The sequence below is a fragment of the Neolamprologus multifasciatus genome, chromosome 7 (genome assembly GCF_963576455.1).
Source record: "Neolamprologus multifasciatus chromosome 7, fNeoMul1.2, whole genome shotgun sequence".
Taxonomy (NCBI): domain Eukaryota; kingdom Metazoa; phylum Chordata; class Actinopteri; order Cichliformes; family Cichlidae; genus Neolamprologus; species Neolamprologus multifasciatus.
This window is the reverse complement of record NC_140445.1, coordinates 1,430,010-1,439,516: the sequence shown is the minus strand read 5'-3', so window position 1 is coordinate 1,439,516 and position 9,507 is coordinate 1,430,010. Positions and strand designations below refer to the sequence as shown.

At 43.4% G+C, this 9,507-nt stretch overlaps 1 long non-coding RNA gene across 1 annotated transcript; it reads left to right on the top strand.

The window, feature by feature from the left end:
• Positions 1–4,974: 4,974 nt before the first annotated feature.
• On the top strand, positions 4,975–8,146 carry LOC146513403 (uncharacterized). Its single transcript, XR_014874816.1, has 2 exons — positions 4,975–7,298; positions 7,745–8,146. It is a non-coding gene; the product is annotated as an uncharacterized LOC146513403 (long non-coding RNA).
• Positions 8,147–9,507: the final 1,361 nt, after the last annotated feature.

The window sequence follows — 9,507 nt, the reverse complement described above, 5'->3', positions numbered from 1 at the left end:
AGATGTCCTTACTGAATCATCAGAGCTGAACAGGTGATGGAGAAACAGGTTTACCTTTTAGGTGACATGAATGAGTTGAAGTTATGAACTGTTTCTGAGAGACAAATAACACCAGGATCCTTTTCTAAGCAGCTGACAGCTGGTAACTGTGCAGGGGCGGGTCTAGCAAAGCTTTGCCAGGGGGCCATGTAGGGCATTAACAGGGAGAGGGGGGCACAAAGAAATACTTTTCTTTCTTATTCTCATTTAAAATGTCTCACTTTTAATAAATAATTATCTGAATCTTACAACCAAAACAGTCACGTGATGTCAAATGTATAGAAATCCATTATTGTACATAGTAATTTTTTTTCAGGGTCCCATCATAATTTCTTCAGAAGTAACAAGAAACAAAAAACCAAGGAGCACAAGAGTCCCCATCAGCCCATAAACATAAGAAAACAGTTCAACTCAAAACAAGAGCACTCATGAGTCCACAGTAAGGTCAGGGGGTCGACCCGGAGGTCGACAGTACAAGGGCCAAAACAGTTCAGGGGACCGGCCGTGCGGACAGCAACGGCGGCAACGCAGATGAATCAAATCCGAGGGCCGGCCACGCGGAATGCAGTGGCGGCGACAAAGCAGGTCCGGAGGCTGACCGCGAAGCCAGCGGTGGCGAGGAATTCTCTCTGGAGGCTGAAGTGGAGCTATAACTGCAAGCAGAAGTGCGGGTTATTACCCCGATGCACCCAGACGCTCCTTCATGTTTAGACCAGCAGCTGCTGATCAGTCAGCCTGACAGCAGCTTCATCAGCAGTCTGCGTGAACGATCAGCCAGCAGTCGGTAAAAGCAACAGCTGATTATTTTTCCTGGGAGGGTTTCTCACTCAATCTCTTGAAATAAAAGTAGACGTCTCAGTTCTTCCCCCACATTTCAAGTGTGTGCATTAACCCTTTAAGTTTGCTGGAGCTGTTTGAGATGCACATGTAGGTCAGCAGAGACTTTCCTCCCAAACCTCTCAGGTTTCTGCTCGTGTTCAGCAGCTCTGATGTGCTGTGCTGTAAATCCTCTCCTGCAGTTATTTTTTTGTTATTTGTGTGAGGTTATAACAGCTGCAGGGCTCAGCCTCATCGAACCAAAACACGCCCATCTCAAACCTCCGCCCTCGAACGAGCACTCTCAGTGTGCCATCAGCTCCCGGCCATTACTGCAGCCATGCTGGAGTCATTTCTTTTCCTCTCGTCTCTACTCCAAACCTCTCCAAGCTGCTGTTTGAGGACTCACATTACGCCCAGAATAGTGTTTTGTGCAGCAAACTCTGGTTTTCTCTTCAGACCACTTCAGGTTTCACAAAACTTTACTGTTGATTTCATTTGCAAGTGAAAAAGCATCACATGTCATGTGAAAACCTCTTGCCAGCCAGTGTTGTTTATTAAAATAAGCTAGCATTAACACTTTGAGCGTAGCTACAATAAGGAATCAATTCTGAAACTCAATATAGTGCATAATGTCGGCCCCGCCCCCTCATTAAAAAAAGGTTTAGCCCATATTTCTTGTCACCTGTGATTTGAGTCAACACCATGGGTATCTGACATTTCAGCACTGCATGAATGAAGGTGAGCGTTAGCGGGGTCGATGGAGGCGCCGGCGTTGGGCCGAGGTATCTATTGTTTCCTCTGCATCAAGAGCATTCGCATTCCACTTGACTCCGCCTCCATTACAACCAAGTAGACCTGGAAGTAGTGACGTGTTACCGTTAGTGTGTTACACCCTGGAGCCCAGAGTGTTAACACAGGAAATCCTGAAAGATGTGTTCATGATATTTAGTGTCTATTTAAACATGTAACAATGTAGTTATTTGTAACTACATTGTTACATGTTACATATACTTGTTAAATTGTTATATTGTTATATACATGTTACATGTTACATATACTTGTTACATTGTTATATTGTTATATACATGTTACATTGTTACATATACTTTCTGGATTATCCAGGCCCATTGAACATCTCCTGCTGTGGCGCCGCTCGCTGACGTGCAGCCTCTTCAGCGCCGTCGTGGCTTTTGAGCTGTTGTTGAGTTCTTTTTCTGGCCCGTCAGCACAGAGGATGCAGTCTGGCAGCTCCATTCAGCCTTTTGCATGTGTGTTTCCCAACAGAGGCTGCTGTGAAGCCTCCTGGGTGTCTGACTGCTTCTCCTGTCTGTGCTGTAGAGCTCTGAAGTCAAAGGAGCTTGGAAAGAAAGCGTCTGGACTTCTTTAAGTTGCTTGAAGACGTTTCACCTTCATCCGAGAAGCTTCTTCAGTTCTAAGGTCAAATGGTGGAGAGTCCCAGATTTAAACCTAGTGGGAGTTTCCCCCCACAGAGGGACAAAAGGACCCCCTCTGCGAGCTCTGAAGCTCACCTCCCTGAACTTCATTTTTTCAACATTATACTTTTAAATAATAACAAACCAGAAAGTACGAGATGAAAAAAGGATGCATGGTTCACAGCAAGCAGTTATTCTGAAAATCACGTCCAAATATTTCAGAACCTTTCCAACAGAACCAGTGTGTCACATCCAGTGAAACTTTAACGTAACGTTAATTCATTGTTGTTCATTTTCAATTCAATTTGATGTATATAAGGACAATCGTCTCCCAGTCCTGGGTCGTTTCAGCCAGAGCTTTATGCTTCCTTATAGTTTCATGTTTAAGTTCATTTACTTATCTGAAGCTCTGTTTTGCCAGGTTTCCATTATAGTTCATTAGATTGCCCTTGTGTTTCCACTTCCCCACTTCGCCTCCATGTCTCCCTCTCACGTGTCTCAGTAATGTCCCCCCAACTGTCATGTTCTGTTTGTCCTTAGTTCCAGTGTTGGTCAAGTTACTTGAAAAAAGTAATCAGTAATTAATTACTGATTACTTCCCAAAAAAGTAATCCCGTTACTTTACTGATTACTTATTTTCAAAAGTAATGAATTACTTAGTTACTTAGTTACTTTTTAAAAACACGATTTACAACCTGAATAGGTGATAAAGTGATAGATCTTTCAGCCCAATTCTACTTTTTCTGCATAATCATCATACAAAATGTAATCAAATGGAAAAGTCTCTTTTTAAAACTTGTTTTATTAGTTTTAATCTTTTAACTTTATGCATCAAGCAAAAATTTAATTATCTGCAACATTCTCTGACTGGAAGAAATTAGTTTAACATTTAAACCTATTTTCTGCACATTCCAGCACATAAAATAAAATATTTTGTGTGTTTACACTCAGTCTTTCAAATAGATGCAAGTAAAACACAGCAGAAAATAAATAAAGTCAAAGACTAGCGGTCCTGTTGCTCTATTTTCACCTGTAAAGCAGGAGTGGGGTAGGCGGAGGGTTACCCTGGTGCAGGTGTGCTGCGGTCAGTGGAAGAATCCGCGAGTTTCTCTGTGAGTTTCCCATTACGTCGTAGCTACTCGGTGCTTGTTTGGAAGTTTAGGGGTTTTTTCGCTGTAAAAAGAAGTTTTCTTCCCACGCACAACGGACACTAATGTTTTTGTCACTTTTTATGGAATCAAACTCAAAGTAAGGTCAGTACTTCCACGCTTTAAACGCTGCACGCTCATACTCTCTCTGCACTCGATATATGATCCATTGTTGATCTGCACACAGCTGTTGTCACGAACGTCGCACTCGCTTACGTCACTGTCATGAGACATTCTCGCAAAAAAATCACGGTTTTAGTAACGCAGTAACGCAGCGTTCCTACGGGAAAGTAACGGTAATCTAATTACCGTTTTTGCAATAGTAATCCCTTACTTTACTCGTTACCTGAAAAAAGTAATCGGATTACAGTAACGCGTTACTGCCCATCTCTGCTTAGTTCTGTCCGTGTCTCAGCTCTGTATATATTTATAGTGTGTGTGTTCCTTGTTGGTTCATCATGTTTCTTAATCTGTCATGTTTCATGTCTGCGTATCATTATGTTTCCTGTTTTATTTTGAAGAGGTCTGGTGTCATTATGTTCATTCATATCAGCTGTTTCCCTGTGTTTCCACTTCCCCTGATCACCTCCTGTCTGTATTCAGTCTGTTCGTCCTGTTATGTCATGCTGTGTTTCCAGGTCCATGAATTGACGCCAAGGCTTTGTGTTTCAGGTTTTCCACGTCAGATCTCCACATTTACGTTCGTGTTCTAGGTTTGTTATGTTTAGCTCACCCAGTTTAGGTTGTCGCTCAGTTTCACCGTTTGCCTTTTGTTTTTGTACGGTTTCGCCAGCCTTCAATAAACGGCTCGCCCTTTGTTAAAATCAAGTCTAGTTTTGGTGTGTCTTCACTTCACACCTCCTTACTCTGTCAGGGCTCTGTGTGCGGCCAGGCGGAGGGGAGGATCCAAACGCAGGACTCTGAGTTGAAACTGAAAACCTTAGCTTTATTGAGAGATCTGGGCTAACGAGACATCGGGGGCAAAGCTGCACACTCTAACATAAGACAAAGACTTTCACAATAAAACAGGAAACATGAATCACTACTCAAAGACACGGACTCAACACAGAGAGGCAGAAAATAATACATGAGACAACAAATCCTGACCACGAAGAAACAGAAAGGTTCTGATAATAATCGACAAAGCACAAGAGGAACAAAACGATCATTCAAAAAATAAACCAAAATATAATAATCTCAAAATGCTGGGTCGAACCGACCCCGGACCGTGACACACGCAGTCAGCTGATTCTGTCACCTGATTATTAAGCCTCAAGTGCTTAATACTGTAAGGTGAAGACGCTAGAATAACACAGAGAAACCCCAACAATCCGATGCCTTCCTATGAACAAGCACTTTGGCGACAGTGGGAAAGAAAAACGTACTTTTAATGGGAAGAAACCTCCAGCAGAACCAGGCTCAGGGAGGGCCGGGTTCAGATGTTAGGTTAGGCATGAAAAAGCGCGCTCAGTGAATGAGTGATGGTGGTAATAAGAAACACTTTGAGTGCTTATACTGGGTGAAAAAACGCTGTGTCTTTGCAGGAGTCACAGACATTTGCATGAACTAATTACAGCACTTTAGCACAGCATTAGAAATCAAATGTGGTGCCTCCGGCTGAGATTTTAGGCTCCAGATCTTTGTTTAGCTTCTAATAGGAACCCTGTGATGAGGAGGATAAACTCAGATTATAAAACTCTGATGTGGGACCACAATAACATTTCTGTTTTTTCCATTTGAAGCCTCACAACGTGACGTCCTTCCTTTAAACAAGAATGTCTTCAGCGGTGTATAGAACCAGCTCCATCGTCACCATCCCACCCACAGTTTCCTTGCCTCTCCAACCTAAGGGGCCAGGTGTCACCAGGCAGCTCTCCGGCTGCATTTAAACCCTGGCTCACTATTACTTGGCAGATTGCTGCATCAGTTGTGCTGATTGTAGAGCAGCATCAGAGCAAATTTGTTGCTTCAGGATGGAAATGAAACCAGTTTGCAGTTGAAAGGCATCGAGCTGGCAACACCATGACACCTGTTAGCGTTAATACAGAAATCAGCTCTAAAGTCTCACATCCGTAGCCGTTTATATTCGGGATTTCAGCAGGACGGCAATTTAACTGCAAAATGACCAGAAAGCAGCCGGCTCAGTCGAGACCTTATTGCAAAGAGACACGTCACAGATGAGGAGCTGCAGACTGAGGGTTCAGCTATAGCTGCTCCGCTATACGAAATGGTAAATGGCCTGTGTTTGTATAGCGCTTTACTAGTCCACATGGCAGCTACATTGTAGCCACAGCCACCCTGGGGCACACTGACAGAGGCGAGGCTGCCGGACACTGGCGCCACCGGGCCCTCTGACCACCACCAGTAGGCAACGGGTGAAGTGTCTTGCCCAAGGACACGAGACTGTCCAAGCCGGGGCTCGAACCGGCAACCTTCCGATTACAAGACAACCTCCCAACTCTTGAGCCACGATCGCCTACATGTGTACATTTTGAAGCTGCTGGGAACAATTTCCCACACAGCTACAAATCCACCTTAAACTACGCTGACGGTGGCTAAGAATAAACTTTCTTTGTGGTTTTGCTTTGTGTTTTCACTTTCTAGTAAGCGTCTCGTTGTGTAGTAAATGAGTAAATTATAGATGGATTAAAGCGGCTGTTTCACTGAATATAAGCTGGGTAGGTAACAATTCTCTGAATAAAAACTACGACTGAATAATAAAGTGCTAATGAGTTGTTCTCCGTCTTTTTGTGCTCTCCCCAAGCGCTGATCAAAGCCCTCGAGGCGTGCGAATGGATGAATGTGGCTGATGTCACAGTTCCTGTAATCACTGAGCACCAAGCGTCCCCGACCCGCCGGGTCTTTCTCTGCAGCGCAGCGTGTGAACAGAGTCCTGCTGTGCTTAACGTGCACTGTGACCCAAAATAACAAAGTGGAGACAGACAGGAGGCCGGTGGGAGTTTTCTGTGGGAGGTGGAGCTACAGCAGGGAGGAGTTGGCACTGGTGACAAACACTAATTAAATTTTGTTTCTGTGCTAAAATGTGCCAAACACTCATCCAGAGGGGTGAGCAGAGTCTTTTAAGTGTGCGAGTGCTGCACGTGTATTACTGCACGACGGGATTTAATCCTGCAGGCCGCTCATGGAGAAGCGCTTTCTGACAGCGCTGCACGGGATCGCTCCAGTAACCGTGTTCTCGAATTACAACTAAAGCACTCTGACACTTTCTTTGTTCGTGTGAGCAAAGTTTTTACATCAGGACCCCCTCACCCCCCCTCACCCTGTCCTCTCAAAGATATTCAAAGCTGTGTGGCAGTTTTCCCAACCACCCATGTGCCCGTCAGAATCATGGGATATCTGGCGTGTTGTTGCGGGCTGCTCAGTCGGTCACATTTGCTCTGGGCGTTCGACCCACCAATCTTTGTTTACTCTGCTCATAGTTTGTGGACAGCAGCCAAAGGCTGGACGGTCACCTGACTGTTTGCAGATGACGAGATTCTTGCACTGCGGCGGTTCGTAGCCGAGTGTGAAGCAGCTGGGATGAAGTGCGGAGCTTCCTGTATCTGTGTTCAGGAATCAGGGGTGGGACCATTGACTGTAGAAAACATGGACGACGCGACCCCGCCTCCTCCCATTGTGCAAAAATGAAGCCAAAATACCCCGCTTGTGGAGGCTGCCATCTTGCATTTATGGAGCCAGAGTCTGCGCAGTAGTGACTTGAGGTGGAGCGACTGTGTAACGCTCCCGCCCACACACCCGCTGGACGTGACCGCAAACACGCCCCCCTACACTTTTTACGTAGCCCGGCTGCTCCAGTTTTTTTGCTGGTTTACCGCGACTGACGACTCGTTTAATTAAGGTAAATACAACCATGTCACTGTTATAAAAAAGACACACAGCTCATCATCTTATAGTTCTAAAATCACTCTGTTGTTAATTCGTTAGTTAGCTTAGCCGCTAGCATACGCACTGTGTTGGAGGCTTGTTGCTAGCTAGTTAGCGATGCTACACACCTGCTACTCTAATAGTCTTCAACACTTATGTTTTTTTTATCCATTTTTAGACAGCGATGAGATCAGCTGCACACTCCACAGAGGCCCAGAGTTACTGTTAATATCAAAAATATAATGCTGTCCTTTGATATTTTAACATAAGACTGTGAGTGTCATGGATCTAAAACTGTTTAAATCTTCAGAGCCCTCTACAGCCTGGTAACATGGAGACTTTAAAAACAGCAGCAGGTTTCAGTAGTGTAGTCTAATTTGTTCTTTTCATTTAATAACAGAGTCCATATTATATCAACAGCTACATTCACCCTGGAGAGAAACTAGTGAGGGAGACCATCAGGACCAAGCTGGGTTTCTGGGTCCAGAGGTTTGGAGAAACTTCTTCCCTTTCTTTCATCACAGCTGTCCTGTGCCATAAGTTCTGTTGACCCGCTGTAAGAGGCATCATTTAAGAAACACCAGGAAGACTGAAGCTCATGGCAGTGATCAAGCAGGACTCATGATCTTCACCAGCAGCTCCCTCACAGGGAAATCTTCAGCACTCCTCCGTAGGCCCGCCCCAGGAGATGGATAAACCCAGCATTTCATCAACACTGTGATGAGACCTTTGCTTTGTGTAATGTTATAAATACTCAGATACTCCCCAGAGGCTCCGGACTTTTACATAAAGATATTATATTCAGTCCTGTAGAAAGTTATATATTTAAAAATATGTGATCCTCTCTGGTTACTCTGGTATGAATAACTCTGAATCACTTCATGGTAAATAACACACTATCTGCAAAAAACTGTGAAAGAACTCCAGATGACAAGTTTGTAGTTCAACATACAAGTAATGACCTTTGACCTTCATGGCTGTGTTTCCTTGTGTGTTAGTTTAGCCATGTCCCAGTTTAGTTTTCCATGTCATTCTGCAATAAAGCAGCTTTTTGAGTTTAATTTTGTTGTCGTGAGTTTTGCGTTTGGGTGCTTCTCCTGCCTGTACACAGCCGAAACATGACAATTTTTCTTTGTCTAAAATACATCAGTGCACTGAAATACATCATTCAATTGTTAAATTACTATATATGTGCTACAGTGAGGTTTATATTTATATTTGAAGGGATGCACAATGCTATGATTTTACTATAAAGCAAATTTACCTTCCCTATGGGTATAAATAAAGTTACCCTACCTTATTACAATCATTGCAAACTTAGAAATTGGATGTCCTTGCAGAGCCTTAACTCCATCTTATACATCCGATTTCGACTGAAGCTGTCTGATGCGGCTTGAAATGTACATTTCGATTGTTAATGGTTAAAAATGTTCTTCTTTTAATCGTACTTTTTGTGGCTCACAATTTTAAAACGACTTAAAACACACACAAAAATTCCTCCGCCAGAGTGCCTGTTTCGGGTCACTTTTGCCGGTCCAGGTAAAGGAGAGTTGAAATTTTGACATAAAAAAACAATAATTGCTAAAAGAAATGTAATTTGTAGTTGTAAATACATTCTAAATGCATTTTTAAAATTCACTTTATGTCTCTTCCATGATGTTATTTCTATCTCCTACAGGGCCTGTTACAATAGGCATTACCAATTATGCAAATTAGGCAATGACATCATTTAAGGCGACTTTTAGGACAGCCAATAGCGATTTTTCTTACTGAGGAGTTGGCAACACTGGTGACAGTTTGCTCGTTCTTGCTTTGACCATGGAAGGAGTGACATCTCAGTCTCATCCACAGCAGCCATATTCATTAGTTCAGCTTGTGGACCTTAGCCTGAAGAAGACAATTTTGTTATTTAACAAAAATAACACTTGTTTTATTTTATAACAAACATTTTTTAGATGACTGTGGGCAGAACTGTGCGCCTCCTGGACCTTCCGGGTCAATTCCCTAACCCTAACCCGGATCGCAGTTGAGAGTTTCACAGCAGCCACGATCTCACAAAATTCTTTTGGCTTTGAGCTTTTCGCCTGAGGAAGACCTCGGCTGAAACATCGCGATGTAGCACACAAATCATTGCTCTATTAATTTAAGGAGTTTTACAAATTCTATTTGATTTATTTGGTTTG